The sequence below is a fragment of the Staurois parvus genome, unplaced genomic scaffold (assembly GCF_062004578.1).
Source record: "Staurois parvus isolate SC_StPar_1 unplaced genomic scaffold, SC_StPar_1.0 ptg000011l, whole genome shotgun sequence".
NCBI lineage: Eukaryota > Metazoa > Chordata > Amphibia > Anura > Ranidae > Staurois > Staurois parvus.
The window spans coordinates 31,541,946-31,568,981 of record NW_028317807.1 but is presented as its reverse complement, the minus strand read 5'-3'; the positions used below and the strand labels follow the sequence as shown (position 1 = coordinate 31,568,981).

General features: G+C 45.6%; 1 long non-coding RNA gene across 2 annotated transcripts in view; it reads right to left on the bottom strand.

The window, feature by feature from the left end:
* LOC149474155 (uncharacterized) overlaps positions 1–27,036 on the bottom strand; it is a 91,398-nt gene that overhangs the window by 30,308 nt on the left and 34,054 nt on the right. For both annotated transcript variants that reach the window (XR_016312159.1, XR_016312158.1), the window contains exon 2: positions 21,036–21,075. This is a non-coding gene — a long non-coding RNA (uncharacterized LOC149474155). The remainder of the gene's footprint in view (positions 1–21,035; positions 21,076–27,036) is intronic.

Sequence of the window (27,036 nt, the reverse complement as noted above, 5' to 3'; positions counted from 1 at the left end):
CACTAAAACAATAAACAAACAGAAGGCACCTCCATTAAAGTGTATCAATTTAATTAAAAACAAGTAAAGGGAAGGGTTAAAATACACTGCAGATTAATTCCATATGATAGGCTATATCTTCCTCCAGCAGCAAATATAGCCACACTGGAATGCAAGCCAGCGCTAGGACCTGAATCAGAAGTATTGTCTGGACGTATTGACGTCAAAGCATGATGAGTGGTAACATGTTTCGGAGCCCACAATCGCTCCTTTGTCAAAAGATGAGCTATTTTATTTTCATTCTTTTAATAAACGACTTGTCAAAGACTGTCTCCTGTCTTTTTTCACACTACAGTTTTTTTTTTGTGACTGAGTAGCGGTACCATGTACCCCATACTCATTCACATGGGGGGGCGGATCTGGGGGGTCTCCTTGCTAAAGGTGGCTTCAAGATTCCCCTGCCCGCAGACCCCCACAACCACAGCCCAGGGTTGTGGGGAAGAGGCCCTTGTCCCCGTCAACATGGGGACAAGGTGCTTTGGGGGGGACCACCCCCCCATGTTGAGGGCATGTGGCCTGGTATGGTTCAGGAGGGAGGTGCGCTCACTCGTCTCCCCCCCCCCCCTTTCCTGACCTGCTGGACTGCATACAATCCGTTGACATCCGTTTTTCGTCCATTCCATTTCTTTTTGCGGAAGAAAATAGGGTTTACTTCCGGTAAAAAAACAGATGTTAACGGATGCGGACATTAATGGAAGTAAAAAGATGTTCATCCATTTACACCCACAAGTCCATAGAAATACATGGGGGTCCGTTTTTCATCCGTAAATGGACAGATGAAAAATGGACATACGGAGCGTCCATGTGAAAGCACTCTACCTATGCTGTTCACAGCTTTAAAAGTTTCAAATTGTAACAGGAGACCAGCTACCAGTTATCAGGAGTTTCTGCTTAACATTTTGGACAATAATCTCTCATGGGATAGCAACATATATACATACAGCAAACATGTTAACCAGGACATTTTCCTGGGAACCTGTGCAAATTGGCAGGATTAGTGTTCCGACTGGTTTCTAATTAGTGAATGAATCAGGCCAAGTATTTGATAAAGTTAACATATGATTAAATGTGTACCAGTGGTATAGCTACAAATAGACAGCAGCCTAATATTTGGATGAGGACCACCCTATCTGTGCCTCTCCTTGATAGGTTCCCCTTTACTGTGCATCATATTTGTGGTACATCAGCTGTACCTTTTTCACAGCGCAACCTCCACTGCCTCCTTTACAGAAATGGGGGATCCTGCAGAATAAAATTTACATATAAACAGAACATACCAAGCCCTACTTGAAGATGATACATATCAGAGCAGAGTTTGGTGCTGCCCCCTATATCCCTTCTGTTCTAGGTACTGGTCTATAGGTGACTTGCATATAGCCAGGCAACCTGACAGTTGCCTAATGCAGCTTTTTCTGTTGCCTGCAGATAACCAAATTATGGCTACATGTCTGTCTCATACGCTATGGAAATCTTAAAAAAAACTGTGCCCTCCCTCCAAAAAACTATAAGTTGACATTTACCACAAAGAAATGGCACTTTTGGGTACCTGCTCCCCAGCTTTGCTGTAGAGCACCCAGGTAACACAAAATCCTTGCTGCTCAGCTATGCATCCAACAATCTGCTTCGGTAATCATTGGCCCACCCAACCTGCCTCTTCCAACTCATTAGTGTAGGTAGGTGCAGTGTGGTGCGGATGTCAGAAAATACACGGAGTCCAAATGCATTAACAGGAATATATTGTAACAAAAGTCCAGCAATACCCAACAAACCCAGCGGAAGGCAACCTGACCAGGCACACTCATGAGATGTAACAGCGAGGAGACAAAAGAATAAAGTCTAGGAGGTGCCAACAGTGTCTGGAGGGGTGGAATATGTACCCAAATGGGGAGGCTTCCAGGAAGGATGGTGTGTTCCTGCACTTTCCCTACTCCACTGGGAACCTTTCTCTAATGCTAATCACTGTCTCTGAAAGATGGGCATCCTGTCCCTACACTACCACATGCAGAAATGCATCCAAACCAGGGGTCAGGGAATTAAATAGACTCTGTCTGAACCAAGATGGCTATCAAAGTTACATGGGGCGCCAATCAGAAGGCCAAATGACCAAGGAAACCATAGAGGAATTAGGTTCCCCTCGACTTCCTCCCCCATCAGCACTGCTGCTGTGGATGAGTGCCACACGCAGTGGAGAAAATAAGCTGCACTTACCTACAAGTGGCCCATTGCACTGTGAAGAGACCTTTTTACCAAGAACATCAAGCGCCTGCTCTGCTTTCAGGATTATACTTGACTTGTTTGGGGGAACAGATCATCCTTTTCTGCCAAGATGCTATACAGGAACCAATAAAAAGTAATTTGCAGTGTAAGGGCTTCTAAGGTTTTTTTTAAAGCTTAAAGTGTATGTGAACCTTCACCTTGTAAAACAAACCATTCAGTTTAAAATAGAAATGAAAGGCAAAGTGTATATATATAGTGATCCCATGACCTCTGTTCTCAGCTGCATAAGGGTCTGGGAGAAATGAGGGAGGAGATTGCAGGGGGGATGGTGGGTGTCAGCAAGAGGCAAAGAGCAGCAGTATACTGATTTTTCCAGTGGATTTGCTGTGCAGGGGGAGGGGGGGTGTCAGCAGAAGTCTTACCATTGGAGGACAGGCCCCACATGGAAGAAAAATATATTTGAAATATATTTTAAAAATATTCTTCCCAAATATATTGCCATATATTTGAAATGCTATATTTGAAATTTTGGCCTTATTAAATATATTTCACAATAAATTTCAATAAACATATACTGTATATATATATATATACTGCATTTTGAAATGCGTTTTAATTACAAAATATACATAAAATATTTTTTAAAATATATTTCAAATATAGTGTATGTCTTTCAAAATACAAATCTACATTTTTGGAATGCATTTACAAATAGATGTAAAAATATATGTTAAAATTACTTTTTTTATATGTTAAAAAAAATCTGAAGAATATATTTAAAAATATATAGATACTTTTAAAAATATATTATTTTTAAATATATTCTTCAGATTTTTTTTAACATATAAAAAAGTAATTTTAACATATATTTTTACATATATTTGTAAATGCATTCTAAAAATGTTAACATATACTTTTACATATATTTGCAAATGCATTCCAAAAATGTAGATTTGTTAATTTAAAGACATACAGTATATTTGCAATATATTTTTCATATATTTTGTAATAAAAATGCATTTCAACATGTAGTATATATATATATATATATATATATATATATATATATATACATATATAGTGGCAGTGCGGTATCCTGCCACAGTGAAATTCACTGTTATAACCCAGGATTCTCAACTATACAGGTTGAGGGGCTCCAGGCAGTTCTCTTAATGCAGAGGAAACCGGTTTATCAGTTTCCTCTTTCGCTTGTAAACCCTGTTTTGGGACCTGTGGCCTGGAGATTTAAAAGAGATTTGGGAGGGATGAAATCTCCAATCCTGGGTCCATGTTTTGAGAGCAGCCAGCACACTGATTGCGCAGGTGTGTGCAGGCCTTTTTGTAGAGGCCCAAACCATGATTCTTGGCTCCGCCTCGGCAGACAGGAGTCACTGCCTTGGAGTCAGGTGGGCTTCACCTAGGAGAGGTGGAAGCCAGAGTAGCTGTGTGCTAGTGGCTAGCTGTGTGCGAAACAGCCATTTTTGGAAAGAGTCTGCAGAAGACAGACGTAAATCTGTGTACAAGCCTGGAGGCTGAATATTTGTTGCATTTGTTTAGTGGTGGATACCACTGCGTGGGAAGCATGTTATTGAACTTTCATTTAAATAAAATTGGGCTAAAAGGCCTTTAAAAAAAAGAAGCGAGTTGCTGTGTGCTTTAAAAAAAAAAAGCTCTATCGTTTTTCTGCGAGGTCCCACAATATATATATATATGTATACATATATATGAATATTTTTAAAATATATTTCAAATATATATTTTTTTTCCATATGGGGCAGGCTGTTTTCCCAGCACAGCCAGAAAACTGAGGGATGAATATGCTGCTGGGCTGGATGTCCTCTTGTGCCTAGTGTGGTCAGGTTGAAATAGGAGGATTGGCAGAATCACCAGGGATTTCACACAAAAAAGGCAGTGCAAAGAGGACAGCATACTTTTTAACACAAGTACGTTACAACAGACATATCAGGAATATGAAAAGTTAGGGTGACAAACACTTTGAGAAGGACCAGTCAGCTGCTGCTAAATTATAATCCAAGGTCTGTTCTATAGTGTCAGGGCAGTGACAGCTTTTAAAGACTGGGGACAAAGTGATCAGTTACACCCCCCCCCCCCAGTTGGGGATGCAGCATAATCACTTTTAATGCCAACTGATTTTAACTTTATTTTTAGTAATCTTTTAAATGCTAAATAAAGGTGAAAAGAGACCTGTTCCCTAGGGAATTTACCCTTTCATCAAGAACTGTGAAAAGAAAGTGTAGAAAGAAGGTATATTTGGTGCCAGCAATTATCTTGTATTCCAGTTTCCCCATTAGATCAATAGGAATGCTCTGGCAGCTTGCAGAGTAGGTGTGATGAGGCATTTTGTGGGCAGAAGATCAGAAGTACTTAGTGGCAGGATTGTAGGTGTGTGGGCCTGTGTTCTTTTGGCAGTGGAGACCAGGCTTGAGGCAAGAGAGGTTAGCAGAACCTGTTACAGTACAGGCTTGTTATTCTAATCACCAGTCTAATTACTTGTTTATTGCTAATTGAACTTTACTTGACTTCTCCTGTCATTGTTCCTGCCTGTGTGCCTACATCTCAATTATAGCATCATCCTTTATGGGTTGCACCTAAATTATCCGCTTAAAGACATAATTCAAGATGCTCATTTGTTGGCATGTTTACTGATCTACAAAGCTTATTATTGGATACACAGTTTAAACAAGACAAATAAAAAGGTCATATGACAATTATGAGGAATTCATTCATTGCAAGTAATGAGATTTTCATGTTTGGTTTTTTTTTTAGGTAAAACATGTGCTTATTTACTCATTATTCTCTTCCTGGTGTTTTGGGGAAGGGTGAAAATCAAGTTTTTTTGGCAGTCTTTGTCCTTGCCATTGTGATTTCCATCTCTTTAAGTTTTGGTAACCTTGGTCATCAGAGCTGAAAGTTAGGGGAAAACCAAAAGTTTGCATTTGTCATTGGATCAAAAGATAAACAGGAACACCTGTTTTGGTGACATTTGGAAAAAAGAAAAAAGTTTGAATTTCTTTTTGTTAGTAACATAGTTTCTTACTTCCTGTTGTACATTGAGGACAGGAATTAAGTGGAAATCTCTCCAAACCTTAAAAGTTCTAATCCTTTCTCATGTTATCCAAAAGTAATATGAATTTCCTAGTAAGGTTCTACAGTGGCAAGAAAAAGTATTTTTTAAAGTGGACCTTCAGTCTCTTTGACTAGTTAGTTTTGTTTAAAATGTCTCCCCCTCCTTTAATAGAATTGTAATTAGCTGTGGGGGGGGGGGGGGGCTGGGGGAGGGCTGGAGGATGGCTAAAAGAGAGACAGTCAGAGAACATTAGAAATTCAGGTCTCAGCATCTGTAATGCGCAAGCCTAATGCGGGCAATAGATGAGATGAAAAAAACGACCGAAAATCGTCTGAAAAAAAAAAATTGTCCGACTTTCGGATCGTTAGTGTGGTAATCGTTTGGCCTTTTTTTGTGATTTTTGACCTTTTAGATTATCGGTCCTGCTGGAAAATAATCGGCCAAATTTGTCGTTCTGCCGATTTTCACGGCAATGATGGACAAATTTGCCGATCTTTTTCCAATATTTAAAAATGCGCATGAGCAGTGACATGAAAGAAGAAGGAAAAGAAGAAAAGGAAAAAAATAGAATATGAATGAAAAGAAGAAATAGAATATGAAGAAGACGAAAAAGAAGAAATAGAATATGAAGAAGAAAAAAAAAGAATTTCAGTCCCATATTATATTTGACATTTAAAAGTATAGCAACATTGTATCTATTTGTATCTGAATAGAAACATCTGTATCCGAAATGGATACAAATAGATACAATGTTGCAACTTTTTCTTCTTCTGCATATTCAATTTCTTCTTTTTATTCGTATTCTATTTCTTCTTCTTCTCCTTCATATTCTATTTCTTCTTCTGCATCTTCTATTTCTTCTTCTTCTGCATATATTCTATATAATTGCCGGCCGTAGACGGGACGAAAATCAGCCGACCTTTTTTTACCAATAGTGGTAATGTTGGCCGATTGAATGACCGTTTTTCTCCCCGTCTATGGCCTGCATAAGGCTGTGTCACATACTGCGTGTGTGTGTAGCTCAGGCTCTCGTATGTACATGCATGGCACTTGTGGCTGTATTGAACATGCATGAGTTTAGCCTTTGCGGAGGGCGGAGAAGCAGCCTTATTTACCAGGAAGGGAAAAAACGCTGGGTTCAGCTGCCCTCAGTTAAAATGTCTGCAATGACATTACAGGGTAAGTGCAGTTCCAGCCCACATTTTACTTTGGAAAAATACACATTTTGCTAAAAGTAGCAAATAAATCACATAACCAACATTTTTCTATGTTAGTTATTTTTTTTAGATATTTTTCAAGTTTAACTGAAATTCCTCTTTAACCTGATAAGACATGAACAATTCTAATTTCTCATGTCAAAACCCGATGGAGAAAGCCACTGCTCTCCAAAAAAATATTGCTGCACAGCTGAAACTGGCCAAAGGACACCTTGGAAAACCACAATGCTTCTGGGAAAATGTCTTGTGGACTGATGAAACAAAAGTTGAATTTTTCAGGAAGAACACTCAGCACTATACAGTATATGGTGCAAAAACGGCACAGCTTACTGACATCAAAACATTACTCCAATGGCAAAGTATGGTGGAGGGAACATAATGATTTGGGCTTGCTTTACTTCCTCAGGGCTTGGACCACTTGCCATCATTGAGGGGAAAATGAATTCCCAAGTTTAACAAAATATCCTTCAGGATAATGTTAGGATGGCTCACGCTTAGTATAAGTTGGCTGATGCAACAGGACAATGTTAACCTCATTGAACGTAACCCCATAGAGATGCTGTGGAAGGACCCCAAGAGAGACGTTCACACCGAACATCTTACAAATGTGTCTGAGCTTAAGTGTTGTAAAGAGGACAGATCAAAAATTCCTCCTGAACATTGTGCACGTCTGAGCCAGAGTTACCAAATGTGCTTGCTTGAAGTCATTGCTGCCAAATTAGGTTTGTCCAGCTATTAAACGCCAAAGGTTCACCTATTTTTTCCTCCAGCGCTATGAATGTTTAATGGGTGTGTTCAATAAGGATATGAGAAATTAGAATTGCTCATGTGTGATCAGCTTAAGCACATTGTGTTTGTCTATTGTTGTGACTTAGATCTGGATCAGATCACATTTTTATGGCAAATTACTGCAGAAAACCAGTCAAATCCAAGCATTTCACCTACTTGTTTTTGCCACTGCATAGTCTCTTTAAAGTTCTAATTTTTTTTTTTTTACTTTTAAATGCAGTGGTTACTGGGATTAGAACCCCTGTCAATGCTAAAGTTCTCTAGGGCAGGTATAGCGGGTGAATGCAGATAACCCAGAAGTAGGAGGAAGATCAGGAGACTGCTAACCCATTACACGTGAAATTAAAAACTTGATACTGTAATGTGCGCAGATAGCTAAGTACGCGCTGCATGCGAATGTGGTGTAGCAGCTTCAAAAGGTATGTCCTTCTCTGCTTATTGAGACTTTGTTAGTCTCTTTTTGCTGATAAATGCAGATAAGGATTTTATGGCTATTGCCAAATATAGGGCAACTGCATATACATATATCATGGCAGCATAGCATTAAAAATCAGCAGTAAATTGGGGGTAAAATCAATGATTCACCAGCTACAGCTGGCATTTATGTAGGTCAGGTAAAGCAGCTCTTAGCATTATCCATACTATAATTTTCATAAATGTGTAGCCAGGTGCTGGCTTGGCTATGCCATTCATCCAGGGACACCTCTCATAAGGTCATAGGGAGAACGCTTTCCCCCTAGTATTCAGCAAGTAGGTATTGATGTCATTTCCTGAAAGTAGCCACTTATTGGAAGCAGATTGTGGGACTAGTAGTATTCCGAGCTCTTTGATTCAAGATGGAGCTAGTACGGCTTTGAACTACAATACCCAGCAGCTGGGAGCATATAAAGGACACATCGTAGGGCAAGTGCCAGTCTAAGTGGTGAGCGGGCAGAGGCCCACCCTACCTTTCACACTGTACTTAAAGACACTGCATGAAGACACCTTTACACCCAATCACTTGGATTACAATTGAAGCCCACATAATACCTGTTTACCCTAAGATCCATTGGTTTATTGTGGTACCACATATCCTTGGACCCCACCAGAGCTAGCTGAAGACTAAAGAACACTCACTCTTCGAGAATCTTTCTCCCTTACAAAGGAATGCTACTCCCCAAAGTAAGTGGAAATATAGCTCTCTTGATTGCTTAGTATTTAAAGTAAGGACTCCTACTTTAGCCTGTTTATTACTGTTTACCACATTTCCTTTGACGTCAGGGTCTAGAGGGAGCATATTGACTAAAAGTCCCCCTTTTGTTTCTGGGGTCACAACTACCTTACAGCCTATCATAATTAGTTGGTTTATTGCATCGGTCTTGTTTTACATCACCTGCTGCTTTTTGTGACTTGTTAATTATTTTTCGTTTCAGGTCAATACCTGGATGTTGCAACTCTTAGACAACTGAAATAAGTAAATTGATGGTTACAAATCTTAATTGTTGTTGATGTTAAGCATTTCTGTCTGCATATCTGCTTTGATAAAAATATGTGAGAACCCAGGGTGTCAGACGTGTCAGGGAGTTCACAAGGTCAGGGCAACCAATGGGGACAAGCAATTTTCAGCGGCCCCTGCAGGGGTAGTGCTACAAATATCATAGAGACCTTTCTCATTGCAATTAAACTAAACACTCTTAATCAACATTAAGGAGAAGTATAGTCAAAGCTTCTTTGACCATACTTCTCCAATGGATCACAGAAGTGCAATTTGTTCTGTACTCCCGTTACCCATTTTCAGCTGAAAGCGGGCTAAAGTCCGCTGTCAGCTGACGTCACAGAGCTGATCCAGGCTCTGAAAAACTCCTGGCCATATGGTTTGGGTCCACTCAGAAACTTGGACAAGGGACCTGAGTCTGAGCTAGCCCCTCCTGCCTCCTTCACAGCCCAGTGCTTCAGTGAGCACTGGAGGGGTAGAGCAGAGAGCTGGAGACTGACAGTCGTGGCTCTCTGCTCAGATCGAAGGGGAGAACTGAGTAATCAGAGGGATTTGATCGCTCAGTTCTCACTGCAGAGCTGGCAGGGGACAGATGAAGCATTTTATAAAGTCCATACTTCTAACAATTTTTAAGCCTTATGCTGCTAGTCTTAGTAAATACTGTAGATACAAAGGTATGTTATATTTACTATTAGGGGGGCTGAGGGGGGAGCTGCACACTAAAGGTTTTTTACCTTTATGCATAAAGTTAAAAAACCTTCAGCCTTTACAACCACTTTAACATTTTTTATTTAAATAGCAAACAAGTTATACTTACCTGCTCTGTGCAGTGGTATTGCAGAGAACGGCCTCTAACCTCTTCTTCTCGAGTCACCCACCGATGCTGTCCACTACTCCTCTTCAGTGTCTGGCCCCATAGAAAGTGCTTGCTATAGGGGCAGACATGTGCAGTGGTGTATTTATGTTTTGTGCTGCCCTAGGCAACACAAAAATCGCCCCCCCCCATGCACCCCCACTGTCTCTAGTGCACCAACGTTTGATGGACGGAACTTAGTGGTCAGCCACATCTTCTGTGAAGGTGTCAGTTAGTGGTATGAGCGGCAAGAAGGTGTCAGTTAGTGGTATGAGGGGCGAGAAGGTGTCAGTTAGTGTATAAGCGGCGAGAAGGTGTCAATAGTGGTATGAGCTGTGTGAAGGTGTCAGTTAGTGGTATGAGCGGAGAGAAGATGTCAGTTAGTGGTATGAGCGGAGTGAAGGTGTCAGTTAGTGGTATGACCGGTGTGAAGGTGTCAGTTAGTGGTATGATCAACGAGAAGGTGTCAGTAGTATGATCAGCAGTCTCTGGTCAGTCACCTGGCAGTCTCTGGTCAGTCAGCCTGTCAGCTCTCCCCCCCCCCCCCAGTAGGCATGAAGATCACTAACCAGGCGGGGTGGAAATCGAGGGGGGGCATGTATTGCCCTTGCAACCGCATTTCCCTTCCCTCTTCCACCTCTGTGACAGAGATCCCTGTCTCCCCTGGACACTGCTGTCCTCCGGGATCATCTCTCAGACTTGGCTCCCCACCGCCATCCACTGAGGAGAGCTCCGACCCTCAGAGCAGCCTATAGCCTGGCCGGGTGCACTGGATGCTGGGAGTTGTAGTCCTTTCCCTGCACAGCCTGCCGGGATTGTAGTTTGGGGAGGCGGGGGAAGGACTACAACTCCCAGCATGCAGTGCGCCCAGCCAGGCTATAGGCTGCTCTGATGGTCGGAGCTCCCGGAGCTCTCTGCAGTGGATGGTGGTGGGGAGCCAGGGCTGAGAGATGATCCCGGATGACAGCAGTGTCCAGGGGAGGCATGATACTCCCAATCCTCACTGGATTCCTGCTGTAGTGACATCAAAGATGTCCCTTCTTCCGAGGCACGGTGCCGCCCCCCTGTAAAGTGCCACCCTAGGCAAGTGCCTTGTTTGCCTCGCAGCAAATACGCCCAGGACATGTGGGCTCGCTCCTGAGCCAGACTGTGTGTGTCTATAAGCACACATAGTTGGCTCATCCCCACCCCTCGCTCCCTCCTCCCGCTGCTTCCTCCATGTCCAGTAAGGATAGAGAGCATCAGAGCTGCTCTTGGGTACAGAACTGGATAGAGAATGGAGTCGGGTAAGTATTTAGGGGAAGCTGGGGGGAGCCAATCTTGGATGTTTTTTACCTTAATGCAGAGAATGCCACTTTAAGGACTGCTGTAATAAGTAGAAACTTTAGATATAAAGTGGACAGAACTCAAGCTACCAAATAAGCAGACAATTTATAGCTACATATGGCACATAATGTGACAGGCATTCAACTGGTAATGAGCCCCATTGTCAATACGGAATCTTGGCGCTTCTCTGATGAATGCCAATAAACGTATTTCCAATTTATAAAAACATATGGAAAAATTATGTTGATTTCTTTTTGTAGTGCACCCTCAAGAGAGCCACTGGTTGTTATAGTTCACAAAAACTATTGTTGTCCTGATGATAATGAAGACCAAAGTCCTTCATCACAGGTGCACGACCTGCCAGCACGCTTCAAGTGCAGTTCAGGTACAGTGACACAAAAAGCAGTCTAGGGAGTGTCTTTTTGTGGATATATTTTGGATAACTTGAATAGGGGATAGGGTAGTATGGGATACAAAGTCAGTATCGCAGAAACAGGAGGACACACTTTTCTAGGCTGCAACTTCAGGGACACATTTCCTGACAATGTAGATCAAACTTTCCATGAGAGAGTAAAAGAGGTCAGAGGTATGAACCCTTTGGAAAGGGGAACTACTTAGCTTCCAATCTAAAGGACAGTTTTCCCAGGAGATAAGAGGACTAACAATGTGCACCTCTCAGTATGGAACAAAAAAAAAAGACTACTTATCCCAAGTAGCATAAAGTCTCTCCAACAAACTTGAGGGGACAGGAAAAAATGTACCTCTCAGGAGAAGAACTACTTAGCCCAGCAATCCCAATAGCATAAGGTCACCAGGATCTTTCAGCGGAACAACACTCAAGAGGCTATGGAAAAGCTGTGCCCATTTAGCTCCCTGTGGATGCCTTCTGGTGAAGAAAATGTTGGATCCTTAGGTGAAGTGTTCAGGGTGTTATACAACCTCTCAGATAAAGGCCCCCCACCTCTGCCACAACCAGGACCTCCGCCAACAGTAGCTTGGATCAGTACAACAGCTTTTAGGCTGGAAGGGTAATCGCCCCCCTCCTGAACAAGTGGTCTCCCTTCCATGAACTCAGCTGTTCCAAACCTCAAGCTATTTATGCAGAACTCAGCCCCCATTTCGACACACCTCCTCAGGGATTGGCTGCGGTGCCATAAATATTTATGCTGCCTATTTGGTTTGTCCCACTCTCCCACTCCTATGTTCCAGCACCTTCTGGAAACTGGAGAGCAGTCAAACCTGCAGCCTGTAAAAAAACAGAACAGTCAAAAGCAGCTACTCCTCGGACACAAGAGAGCTAAAAACTAAATTTTTCCTAGCATCCACCTAACTAGAAGGGTGCTACATCTTTTTTCCTTGCAGACTGTCTTATCTCATTGATAGTCTGGGTAGCACTAACCACTTAGGAGTCACTAGAAATTTGGGTCCCCCTATAGTCCTGCACAGCCAGGCAACATGCATTTTCCACACAGACTTGCATCCAGGAGACAGTAACCAATATTTGAGCTTGGCTTTTTGGATTTTATTAGGGGAATTGAACTTGATGGGGTAAGAGGTGTATGGGATGTCCAAAAGGAATGGCAACTGAGGACAATCTCCCTGGAACTATGTACAAGCCTCTTTAGGCAGCAAAAATTCTCTTCTGGAGAGATAGCCAGCATCTCCTGGTGTACTACCCCAGACCCTAAATGAATGCTCTCCTCATCCATCTGTACTGGGTGAATCCCTGGGCAGGGGATCCAGTGCTTGCCACTGCAGTGTGAAACAGTCCCGGGTAGCAGCTAACTAGAGTGTTCCTTCCCCTTACTGGCCCAGGGGGTACAGGTCTACTCACTCAGTCCTTCTCCTATGCTGCTGTTGGGTCGGTGGCTGCTCTCAGGCCTTCTGATGGGCCGCTCCCTCCCTGCTGTATAGGTGGTCCTTGCTCTGGGGGCTAGTGAAGTCCCAAGTTTTCCTCCTTCCAAGATCCTCTGCCTGTAGGTGAGCCCCTGTCCATCAGGGCCCCCTCCCAGGCTCCTGCTCTCCAGCCTCAGTTATTTATCTTCCACCCAAATTTCAGTTGTGCCCTCCCAAAGCTAACTGCTGCCCTCTTCCTCCCTGGACACTGTACTTGTCTGCTGAACGATACTTCAGAGCTCAGACAGCTGTATTTTCTCCCCTGCAGCTTTGTATACATAGTAGATGTGCTGCCCAGTTTCTTATCAGGTCAGAGGGGGAAGGGGATCAGCAGGGTGGAGGAGGCTGCCTGTACCTCTCCCCTGTCATCTAATACAGATCGCTGTCCCTCGGTTATCTTCCCTGTCTTCCCAGACAGCCAACGTTGGTGGGAGGGGCTGGGGTGTGTGGCTGCCTCCTCCACTCTTCCCACATACACCTGCATGCAGGAAGAGAAGTGTATACAGCAGCCAAGCCCCGGGAAGTCTTCAACCAAAACCTGTACTGTAACTGACTGAGCACACTGTCACTACATACAGCCCCAGCCTTCCACTATACTGCCCCAACCTGCCACCATACTGTCCCAGCCTTCCACCATACTGCCCCAGCCTTCCACCATACTGCCCCAACCTTCCACCATACAGCCCCAACCTTCCACCATACAGCCCCAACCTGCCAACATACTGCCCCAACCTGCCAACATAGTGCCCCAACCTGCCACCATACTGCCCCATCCTTTCACCATACTGCCCCAACCTGCCACCATACTGCCCCAACCTGCCACTACACTGCCCAAACCTGCCACCATACTGCCCCAACCTGCCATCATGCTGCCCCAATCTTCCACACTACTGCCCCAACCTGCCCAAGCATTCCACTACACTGCCCCGGCCTGCTACTACACTGCCCCAACCTGCTACTACACTTCCCCAGCCTGCCACTACACTGCCCCAATCTGCCACCATACTGCCCCAACCTGCCACTACACTGTCCCAACCTGCCACTACACTGCCACTACACTGCCCAAGCCTGCCACCATACTTCCCCAACCTGCCACTACACTGCCCCAACCTGCCACCATACTGCCCCAATCTTCCACCATACTGCCCCAACCTGCCCCAGCATTCCACTACACTGCTCCGGCTTGCCACTACACTGCCCCAGGCTTCCACTGCTCTGGCCCAGCCTTGCACTGCCGCATCCTTGCACTGCACTGCCCCAGCCTTCCACTACACTGCCCCAGCATTCCACCGCACTGCTCTAGCCTTCCACTGCCCTGCCCCAGCCTTGCACTGCCCCATCCTTGCACTGCACTGCCCCAGCCTTCCACCACACTGCCCCAGCCTTCAATCACACTGCCCCAGCCTGCCACCACACTGCCCCAACCTGCCACCATACTGCCCCAGCCTTTCACCTCACCACCCCAGCCTGCCACCGCACCGCACCAGCCTGCCACCACACTGCCCCAACCTGCCACCATACCACCCTAACCTGCCACTATACTGCCCAAACCTGCCACTATACTGCCTCAACCTGTCCCACTATACTTCCCCAGCCTGCCACCATACTGCCCTAACCTGTCACCACACTGCGCCAGCCTTCCACTGCACTACCCCAGCCTGCCACTATACTGCCCTAACCTGCCACTATACTGCCCCAATCTGCCACTATACTGCATTAGCCTGCCACTATACTGCCCTAACCTTTCACTTTACTGCCATTAACTGCCCAAGCCTGCCACTATACTGCTCTGACCTACCACTATACTGCCCTAGACTGCCATTTTATTGCTCTAACCTGCCACTATACTGTCCTAACCTACCACCATACTGCCCTAACCTTCCACCATACTGCCCTAACCTGCCACTATACTGCCCTAAGCTTCCATTATTCTGCCATTAAACTTCTGCAGCCTGCCACTATACTGCCCCAGCCTCCCACTATACTGCCTTCACCTGCCACTATACTGTCCTAACCTGCCACTATACTGCCCCAGCCTGCCACTATATTGCTCTAACCTGCCACTATACTACCCCAGCCTGTAACTATACTGTCCTAACCTGCCGCTATACTGCCCTAGCTTACCACTATACTTCTCTAATCTGCCACAACACTTCCCAAGCCTGCCACTATACTGCCCTAACCTTTCACTATACTGCTCTAACCTGCCACTTTACCGCCACTATACTACCCTAGCCTGCCACTATACTGCCCCAATCTGTCACTACACTGCCATTATACTGCTCTAGCCTGCCACTATGCTGAACTAGCATAACCACATCTCTGTTATATATGTGTGATTAAAGTATAGCATTAGCTTAGTGATATGCTGCTTTCAAAACCACCCGTTTTAAATGAATGCCTCATCCCTAATTTAAATACGTTCTTCATCTACAGTGACTTTCTGGGCGCATAGCGAAAAAAAGGTGACCATTGAAGTGTTTTTAAAATGTTGGTAACTATGCTGAACTACTTCTCCTATCTCTGCACTGCACACAGCCTGGCCAAAGGCAGCAGAGCTCCTGCTCCCCACACAGCACATAGCTGAGATCAGATTCCCTTACATACAACCATAATCTGTACAATGTGTAGCTGGCTGCTATGTTGCAGTTCTGACCCATGAAATTCCATCGTCAGAATGTGTCAGGGCTCCGGGTATGACCAGAGGTATGTGAACTGACACAGGGAAACGCAGGCTTCAGATATGTTATAAACAATATAATTTATTAATACTAACAATACAAAACGCAGTGCAATACTAAAACATAAACACAGTGCAAATGAACCAAGCCAAACCACCCACAGATAACAATACATACAGTGCAAGCGTAGTCAGGCAGGCCGGGTCAATAACAATCGGGCAGGTAGGAACAGGAGGATCAGGCAGAGAGTAGTCAGGTCACGAGCCGGGTACAGCAACTAACGGGCAGGTAGGTACAGGGGGTCAGGCAGAGAATGGTCGGGGTCACAAGCCAGGGATCAAACAGGAGAAGTCAGCAGAGGCCAGGATCAAGCAGGGTCGGCAACAAGTCAGCCAGGCAGGAACAGGACCAGGAACAGGAATGCAGGTAACAAGATACAGGGGCCCATGGAAAAACACACACCAAGGCACAGACTGCAGGTCTGGCCATCCCTTAAATACACCTCCGTAATCAGCTTCAGGTGTTTGGCTGACTGCAGGGTTGAGTCTCTGATTGCTGAGAGCACCTGCTGGCCAGCCCTGGTACTGCAGCCCACAAGGCAGGTGAGTCCCACCATTACTGGCAAGTCCATTCCTGACAGTACCCCCCCCTCAAGGAGCGGCCTCAGGACGCTCCAAACAGTCCTAGCTGGGCAAAATGTTCCACCGCCTGGGTCTGGTAACTGGCGGGATATCAAAGACTGGCACATCGGGCAGGACTCCGGGCAGAGGCACATCGGGCTGGACTCCGGGCAGAGGCACATCGGGCTGGACTCCGGGCAGAGGCACATCGGGCTGGACTCCGGGCAGCGGCACATCGGGCTGGACTCCGGGCAGAGGCACATCGGGCTGGACTCCGGGCAGAGGCACATCAGGCGGGGCGGCGGGCACAGGGCCCCCAGGCGGGGCGGTGGGTGCCGGACCCTCAGGCGGAGCGGCGGGCGCCGGGCCCCCAGGTGGAGCGACAGGCACCGGGCCACCAGGCGGAGTGACGGGCCCCCAGGCGGAGTGCCGGGCCCCCAGGTGGAGCAATGGGCGCCGGGCCCTCAGGAGGGGCGGCGGGCACCGGGCTCCCAGGCAGAGCGGCGGGCACCGGGTCATCAGGCACGACAGCGGGCATCGGGTCACCAGGCATCAGGTCATTTGGCTCGCCAGCGGGCACCGCTTCATCTGGCAAGGCAGTGGGCACCGAGTCACCAGGCACGACAGTGGGTTCCGAGTCAACTGGCATGACCGCGGGCACTGGGTCAGACATTGGATCGTCTGGCTCGACAGCGGGCATCGGGTCACCAGGCATCAGGTCATTTGGCTCGACAGCGGGCACCGCGTCATCTGGCAAGGCAGTGGGCACCGAGTCACCAGGCACGACAGTGGGCTCTGAGTCAATTGGCACGACAGCGGGCACCGGGTCATCAGGTACCGGATCATCTGGCTCGACAGCAGGCACCGGGTCATCTGGCGCTGGATCGTCTGGCTCGACAGCGGGCATCGGGTCACCAGGCATGACAGTGGGCACTGGGTCATCAGGCATTGGATCGTCTGGCTCGACAGCAGGCATCGGGTCACCAGGCATGACAGCGGGCACTGGGTCATCAGGCATTGGATTGTCTGGCTCGACAGCGGGCATCAGGTCATTTGGTTCGACAGCGGGCACCGCGTCATCTGGCAAGGCAGTGGGCACCGAGTCACCAGGCATGACAGTGGGCTCTGAGTCAATTGGCACGACAGCGGGCACCGGGTCATCAGGTACCGGATCGTCTGGCTCGACAGCAGGCACCGGGTCATCTGGCGCTGGATCGTCTGGCTCGACAGCGGGCATCGGGTCACCAGGCATGACAGCGGGCACTGGGTCATCAGGTACCGGATCGTCTGGATCGACAGCGGGCACTGGGTCATCAGGCATTGGATCGTCTGGCTCGACAGCGGGCATCAGGTCACCAGGCATGACAGCGGGCACTGGGTCATCAGGCATTGGATCGTCTGGCTCGACAGCGGGCATCGGGTCACCAGGTATGACAGCGGGCACTGGGTCATCAGGCGTGATAGGATCATCAGGCTGGATCAGTTCATCAGGCTGGGTACAGACATCAGGCTGGGTAGAGACATCAGGCTGAAGTGTGGGTGCCGAGGCACCAGGCTGAACCACGGAAGGCAGGTTCTCAGACGGCAGGCTCACCGGTTTGGATACTGGCAGGATGGTACTGGTTGGAAAGAATTTTCGCTTTTTTCTGGTTTTAACTACTGGAGCACTGCAAGTAAACGCAGGTCTGCAAACGAATGGAGCAGCTGAGGACAGAGAAGAGCTGGAAGATGGAACAGAGGAGGGAGCAGCTGCCACAGAGGACCTCTCCACAGGGCCAAAGAAAGGATAGGTGCAGCGAGTGGGAGCAGGGGACTGGTATGTGGTAGTTAGCAGAGTATACTGGGCCATCACTGGGGGTGCTGTCGGGGATGCAGGAGGAGTGCCTTGAGCAGAGGAATGACGTTGCAAGCTGACTGAGGCTGGGTGCAACAAGTCTGACCATGTCTGCAGTATGGGTTGAACAAAGCTGAGGTTACACAAAGCCTGTCTGGTCAAAGACTGCACTGCGTTTATACAATCCCTTAATACCTGTTGTGGACATGCAGCATAATGCTCCAAGAAGCAATCCACATCATCCTCTAATAACCATACCAGGGACTCTGCCTGGTCTGCACTAAATGGTGGCAAAAAGTCATTCCTGCTTTCAGGGGTACCAGATGAAGCCAACTCTACACAAACCTGAATCAAAGGTTGCACCTCAGAGAACTCTGTGCCCTGATCTACTAGAACATGAGCGATCCGTATACATGCTAGCAGTTGATCCCGGGTATACTCCCTCAGAGTCTGATAAGCATATTCTCTGTCATCAAAAACCAGCAGCGACAAATACACAACCTCATCAAGATCCATCCTTCCCAGCAACAAGCCAAGATGGCTTCCCTGTGCAGCCACTTCTGGTCAGGATTGGCCTTGGTGTAATGTCAGGGCTTCGGGTATGACCAGAGGTATGTGAACTGACGCAGGGAAACGCAGGCTTCAGATATGTTATAAACAATATAATTTATTAATACTAACAATACAAAACGCATTGCAATACTAAAACATAAACACAGTGCAAATGAACCAAACCACCCACAGATAACAATACATACAGTGCAAGCGTAGTCAGGCAGGCTGGGTCAATAACAATCGGGCAGGTAGGAACAGGAGGATCAGGCAGAGAGTAGTCAGGTCACGAGCCGGGTACAGCAACTAACGGGCAGGTAGGTACAGGGGGTCAGACAGAGAATGGTCGGGGTCACAAGCCAGGGATCAAACAGGAGAAGTCAGCAGAGGCCAGGATCAAGCAGGGTCGGCAACAAGTCAGTCAGGCAGGAACAGGAACAGGAATGCAGGTAACAAGATACAGGGGCCCATGGAAAAACACACACCAAGGCACAGACTGCAGGTCTGGCCATCCCTTAAATACACCTCCGTAATCAGCTTCAGGTGTTTGGCTGACTGCAGGGTTGAGTCTCTGATTGCTGAGAGCACCCGCTGGCCAGCCCTGGTACTGCAGCCCACAAGGCAGGTGAGTCCCACCATTACTGGCAAGTCCATTCCTGACAGAATGGTAGCGCAGCTGCAGAAGCCAGCTACACACTGTGCAGATCAAGATTATGTGTAAGGGAATCCAATCTCAGCTATGTGTAATGTGTGGCGAGAAGTAGATTTGCTGCCTGTGCCCAGCCTGTGTGCAGTGCAGGGATGGGAAAAGGAGTTCTGCTGAGTGACCCCTAACCTCTGCTGTGTTCTCCCTAAAGTGACCCCTGACCTCTGCCCTGCCAGCAGTGACCCCTGACCTCTACCTTTTGCCTTGTCAGCAGTGACTCCTACCTTTGCCTTGCCAGAAGTGACTCCTATCTTCTGCCCTACCAGCAGTGACCTCTGTCTTCCTTCCTGCTGACCCCTGTTCTTTGCCCTGTGGACTCCTGTACACTGCTCTACAAGTTAATGGCCTCTGTTCCCTGCCCTACAAAGTGATGCCCCTATCCTCTGTCCTGGTGAGCCCCAGTACACTGCCCTGCTGAACTCCCATCCTTTGCCCCCCTGACATGTTTTACTGCACCCCCACATTGGACAGGCTAGATCCGGCCTTGCTACTCCCCAAACTAGTTATACATCCAAGCCCTAAAGAAGGGGAGACAACAGTAACAAACGGGGGGAACAGGTATAACACCATGCCCCTACAAAAATAGCAGCCTTATGGTACCAAATCAATTCATCATGATGAAAAATTAAATATTAAAATTAATTGTGGCAAAATGGATCCTTTAATATACATACCACAGCGGACAGGGTAATAGTGTGCCCCTATGGGCAGTCTGTAACCTCCAGAGGGCTCCAAATGAATGGTTATATATGTGTCCAAGAACCTCAAATCACAGGAGGGAAGAAAGCACTCCTTCACCTCCAGGTCCCATCAGTCCTCTCCAATATAGTCATCATATACAGCTACATTTTCAGACCTCAAGTAGCGGTACTGACTGTTTTCACCCTATTGCGCATGTGTTACCACATTACTGATGTACACTTTTAAGGTCTATCCTGGACTCTTGCCAGACATCCTGTTGGGGATTGGTTAGGATCCCTTGAGAGTGCAGACCAGTCACTCCTCACTCCTTCTAGAATTTCCTCCAAAACTCTAGAGCAGGGAGAAATCCCAGAGAGCTGATCTGCAGAGCCCCTGGCTGAAATTTGACCCCCTGACTATTACACCTGAGAAGCTACTCAGCCTTTCTAACTGAGTATTAAACTCTAGCTCCCCCTACCTATGTTGGAGGGTGCTACATCTGTATAGGTCTTTCCAAATACAGAGGAGGGAGGGGCATGAGTCATGCAGTTGTGTAATCAAGTCTTCATTTATTGAACTCTGCTTGCATACTTTTTTGCGGAACAGGTAAGAGTAGCTTGCTACACATATAAAAGGAGCCTAAAGATTGGTACATATGGATTTAAATTCAGCTGATTCAGCAAGGACTGGTTCAATTTTGACGTGTGTAGCCTCCCTGTTCAACAAAAGCTGATAATTTGGCTTCTGTCAAACTAACCTGCTGGAAAATATTCTCTGATCAGCACCTGTAGCCAACTGACTGCAGTGTTGATCAGTGTACTCTAACAGCAGGGAGTCCTCGCTGCCAAAATACAATGTCCTGGAAGGGGGATTCATGGGTCTACCTAGCTTGTGTGTATGCAGGAATCTGTTTTTTTTTCTGTTTCTGCCTGCAGACTGAATGATAAAAATGAACAATGTGTACCCAGCTTAAAGCTACATCTGCACAAGCTCAGTCTTGACCATAACAAATAAAGACAGAATATATATACAAAAACAATATACATTTACACATACACGTACACTTTTTAATGGAACTCATCAACAGCCCAGCAGGATGTATCTGTAAAAAATAATACAAGAAACCAAATTAATTACATTAACTATTTTTTCTTTTATTACAGGAATAATTTTAATCAGGGCAAGGTTTATAATTAGGCAAAGTAACTATAAGTCTGTGGATGTCAGGATCTTGAGAGGCATCTTCTCACTTACATATTGTACGTCTGCTATATCCTTTATCTGTTCTGGATGTTAAAAATCTGCTCTACTGCTTAAAAGTTACATATTTTTAGTAGAGGTAGACATATACTGGTATAGCTTAATTCAGTAGCAATGGAACTATACATTCTTCTCTGATCAGTGGTTATTCCCAACCTAATGGTTGACTGGTTGTCAGACTTTATGGCAGGCACAAACATAGTATTCTGTTAAAGAGGTATGTACTGTAGCTGAGGCTACTGAGGGAAGAAAGATGTCACCGTTTGCTCTATATCTACTGCACTTGCTTTGTTTGGATGGACTTAAATACCCAATACAGGAAAACAAGGTGGAAGTAACAGAAGCTAGATGTCCTCAGTCTACAGAGATGCCACCAGAGGGTCACAGATTTTAAGTGACCAGGATATGTTTTGGATGTAGCACACTGTACTCTTACTGTTTGCAGGATTTTGATTGACCACAAGATGGCAGTGTTTCATAGTTTAGCTATTACAGACTTGAATATAGCAAAGCATTGTTGAACTGCATGCTGACGACAGGATGAGCAGACTACATCTCCCAGAGGAGCTGGCGAAGGAGCAGAAGCATATATAATCAAAAGCCCGGAAACTTCCAGGCGGGAGGAGAGAAGCTGTGTGAGGGTGAGGACATGTGCTGGATACTGGCACAGGACTCAGAGGGCCCAGGCCGGATTGTTATCCTACTGTTTTTTTTTTCAGCTAGTTCAGTGCAGTACACTTTACATAACAGTCTACCACTTGAAATACAGACTTCTTAGCCCAACTCAGTACTGCGGCCTAAAGATTTAGTCCCCTTACCCATTGCTCTGAATGCAGGACTTCTCCTGCATCACATGTGTCTTGGGGGACAGTAACACTGTTAATACCTGAACTCCAGTACATTACAGCTGTAAAGAGACTTGCTTCATCAAGCCAATTCCCTAATTATTGGAATACAAATTCCACTGAAGTCTACTCCCACCCCTTCCTCATCTACAGTATATCAATCTGTGCCTTCACTTACTCCCTCAAAGGGACCCTTTCCAGTTCCGTTACTATCAGTTAGGGAAAGTGTCCCTACTACTTTGACTTTTCTTCTTCAGGAGATAATTCTCTCAAATAAAAAGGATTGCAACCTTAATGTGCACCAACTAGGGCCCAAACAAGCATGCAGAAGAGCTATTTTTATATTCTGGGGTGGTACTAAAGGGGAGATTACTATCTACATATTCAACTTTAAAGTTAAACCCTGTTCCCAGTCACTGAGAACCCAAAAGTGAGTTAGGCCAAATGTTTGGCAGCCTATTTCAGCTCATTTTGGGAATTGGCATTTAAACGTTTGTTCTGCCCGACATTTTTTGTTTGTTCTAAAGTAGTACTGTGCTCAATCATTTGGCTGAACCTTTCAGAATATCTAACTTTTGTACACGCTTACTGTTATCTCTGGCCATTCTCCAGGTCAAAGTCTGATGGTGGTGTCGGCAGGGGTTGTGCTTCCAAATCAGGCTCAGAACAGACAGGGAACCCAAAAATACTAAGCTGCTCTTAAGGGGGTAGTGCTACATAAAGATCTGTTACTGGAACTTTATTTGGTTCTAATATATCTATTGTTATGTGGTAGCCTAGGCTCACCGCCAGCTGCTTGTAAAATATGACAGTTTTTATTGGGATATGCAAATAGTCCAAAACATAATAGCTTACTTGGCAAAAAGAACACGAAACAGTAACTCTGCTTCAATGGGACAGAAGAAGATAATGGTGCACCGTCCCAATATTGACCCACACTGGGGTTTTTGGGTTTCCTGTCTGCTCCAGAGGTCCCAAAGTCAAGGTTTCACAGTCAGCAACCATGGATCAATCCCAAGTTCACCCTACTCATTCAGATGTGTCCAGCTCCCTCTGTCACTGCCAGATGAAAGTTGTTTCTTCATTCTTTTTCTGGACTCAGAGACATCTGAGCTAACCCCTTCAAGACCAAAATCCGTATAATCAAGGTTTGGAGGATCTTCCCACCCAAAACTCTTTGAACCTCTGAAATTCCAGATTCCTAACAAGGATTTGGCAATCCGAACAGTTCTGAAAGTCAGTCCTCTCCTCTCTACCCGTACTACCCTGGAACCCCTCACCTTGCATGGGTGAAAACCCCTGAGTACCCTACAATACCTTCCAACCACCCCTCTTAAAAGGACCAAAGCCCAAATAGTGGGGAAATGTACCTGCTGTTCTGGACCTGACCCTGGTGTCCTGTGTGTGTGTGTATATATATATATATATATATATATATATATATATATATATATATATATATATATGGTTGCATATCTTGTTGGTCCCTTTCTTCCTGTGGGAGGAAGGCAGCAGAGGCGCTGTTCTAGCATTGGCACCAAGCAGGGGCTGGCAAAATTAGTATTGTCTATGCCATAGAGCAAGATGAGTTCTGCAATGAGAAGCTCCAGAAAAATTCCAAAAAATAAGTAGTGGTGTTCCCAGTATCTTCCAGCAGTGCTAAAAAAAATCTGGGAGTGAGAAATGAAGTGAGTAATGGTCAAGGAGAAAGAAGTTGGGCTAGGCTAGGGAAAACAATGTGAGGCAGCCACGACTTGATAATTGCACTGGTAGGGGAAAAAGATACATATCAGACAAAGGGCCCTTTTTTCTTGTAAATGTCAATGTAAATATACATTTAATATGTGCAGAATTTGATCTTTACATAAATATAATATATAACCAAACAATTTCTATCCACAGTAAAATAGCGATCATGGCATCTGTGTGTCCCATAATTCATGACAGTTTATGATCACTCACTTACGCAGTAAAATTCCAAAATTTACTGTCATCCCATTTAAGCATCTATTCAATCTGGTTGTGAAACAGTATTTCTCAGGGACCTCCCTGAGCAAATATTAAAGATTAAGACTGCAAAAATCACACCTCTATCCACCTGAGCAGTTTCTGCTGAATAACTATCAGTTGGGATAAAATTAGCATGGAAACCAAACCAGTTAGGTTACCTGAGGGAAAAGCAGGTGTTTTTTAGACTCCAACCCTGCCCCAGAGTTGTTGGAATGTGAAAAGTGTGGGGGAAGGCGGGAGACGAGAATAAAAGGCACATATTTTAATATTCTGGAGAAGCCTCGCCCCACAATCCTCACTTTTCTTCTCTCATGCCTTAGGAGTGTTCTGAAGTTCACATTCTGCCCAGCCCATAAGTCAGGAGGCAGAAGGTGTAGCTCCTTATGAGAAAATATTGCTGCTCAAGGCCATGTGTCATAACTGGTCACGAAATACAAATGGAATGGAAACTCCCGGGGGCAGGAATTCAGTCCCTGTCACTTGTTCTGTGACATTGTCCTTTGCATTTGTAGTACTGTGTATAGGTAGCCCTGCACGTTCAGGCTGGTCATAGTCATTAACAGTAACACTAGCTAATTTTTCAGGATCTGCAGTAAGCACAACTTAAGCTTCAGCACAAGAAGCAAAAATTACCCGAGATAAAAAAACAGAACCATGTATAGCCAGCTTTAGCTTGGCTCGCACATAGCAGCATTCCAGTCTGTTTCAGTTTGAATGTAGTGATTAAAATAATAAAAAATCATGTGGTATTCCCCTTCCCCTCTCCCTTGGTGGCCAGTAAAGAGGCAGCAGCTGGTGAGACCCCCCTTTAACATAGATAGCCACATGCCTTTCAATATTGAAGCAAGGAAAGGAATGGGCAGCAAAGTCCTCCCCCTATAGAGTAGCTATGTCCCAATATTGAAGGACAAGGGTCTCTTCCCCAACTCGAGTACCCCTAAAAGAAGGTGAGGGTGATATAGGAGGGAATTATGGTGGAATTTGGAAACTCCTTAATAATTAGTATGTGACCAGATAGTCACTCCCCCCCCCCCCAAGGAAATGAGCACAGGTGTAAATTTGTACCCCATACCTATTCCCACAAAGGGATAAAAGTAAATAAACACACACTATATTTCCCAAGCATTTTAACTAAAATAAAACACTCACATACCTGCTCTTAAAATAAATGTAATCAATGTCCCAGTAGTAATCTCACATCAATCAAAGCATTCACTGATTTAAATCAGAATTATTCATGATGACCTGCTACCCATTGACATGTATATGCCACATTCCCATTGCTAAATGGCAGATCCCTGGCAGCGGTAACATAAACTGTTAGCCTAGAATGTCGGGTAACTTCACTGACCAAATTTGAACAATGAAGATACCCAGGATTCCCTATCATCTTATTACTAGCTGTGCTATTACCTTTGTTTACAATGGGGGTTTACTACCCACAATGGATTATTGCAAGAAGCATGTAAAAAGGCAATAGGTATAAGTAAAGCACAGAAAGCCATAGCAAGCATTTAGCCAATCTGTAAATTGATGGGTTTGGCTTCTATGGATTATAGCGCTTTGAACATTCTGGTGACTTGTGAGAATTCATAGACAACTGGTGTCCCACAGCAGCAAGCAAACTGGAAACATTTTCATTTGGAGATATGAATTACTTCCAAAGTATATATATATATATATATATATATATATATATATATATATATATATACACTCACCTGTTGCTTGGTAACACAAATTGCTAATCAGCCAATCACATGGCAGCATCTCAATGCATTTAGGCATGTAGACGTGGTGAAGACGACTTACTGAAGTGCAAACCGAGCAACAGAATGGGGAATAAAGGGGATTTAAGTGACTTTGAACGTGGCATGGTTGTTGGTGCTAGAGGGGCTGGTCTGAGTATTTCAAAAACTGCTGATCTACTGGGATTTTCACACACAACCATCTCTAGGGTTTACAGAGAATGCTCCGAAAAAGAGAAAATATGCAGTGAGCGGCAGTTGTGTGGACGAAAATGCCTTTATGATGTCAGAGGTCAGAGGAGAATAGGCAGACTGGTTGCTGCGACATTCAGATGGTAGGGTCAGAATTTGGCGTAAACAACATGAAAGCATGGATCTAGGATGCCTTGTATCAACGGTTCACATTGGTGGTGGTGGTGTAATGGTGTGAAGGATATTTTTTGGCACTAGCAAGGTGTACCTAATAAAGTGGCTGGACAGTGTGTGTGTGTATGTATATACACTATATTGCCAAAAGTATTGGGACGCCTGCCTTTACACGCACATGAACTTTAATGGCATCCCAGTCTTATTATGCAGGGTTCAATATTGAGTTGGCCCACCTTTTGCAGCTATAAGAGCTTCAACTTTTCCAGGAAGGCTGTCCACAAGGTTTAGGAGTGTGTTTATGGGAATGTTAGACCATTCTTTCAGAAGCTCATTTGTGAGGTCAGGCACCGATGTCGGACGGGAAGGTCTGACTCGCAGTCTCTGTTCTAATTCATCCCAAAGGTGTTCTATCGTATTGAGGTCAGGACTCTGTGCAGGCCAGTCAAGTTCCTCCACCCCAAACTCGCTCATCCATATCTTAATGGACCTTGATTTGTGCACTGGTGCACAGTCATGTTGGAGCAGGAAGGGGCCATTCCCAAACTGTTCCCATAAGGTTGGGAGCATGAAATTGTCCAAATGTCTTGGTATGCTGATGCCTTAAGAGTTCCCTTCATGGGAACTAAGGGCCAAGCCCAACCCCTGAAAAACAACCCTACATCATAACCCCCCCCCCCCCTCCACCAAACTTTACACTTAGCACAATGCAGTCAGGCAAGTACCGTTCTCCTGGCAACCACCAAACCCAGACTCGTCCATCGGCTTGCCAGACAGAGAAGCATGATTTGTCATGCCAGAGAACACTTCTCCACTGCTCTAGAGTCCAGAGGC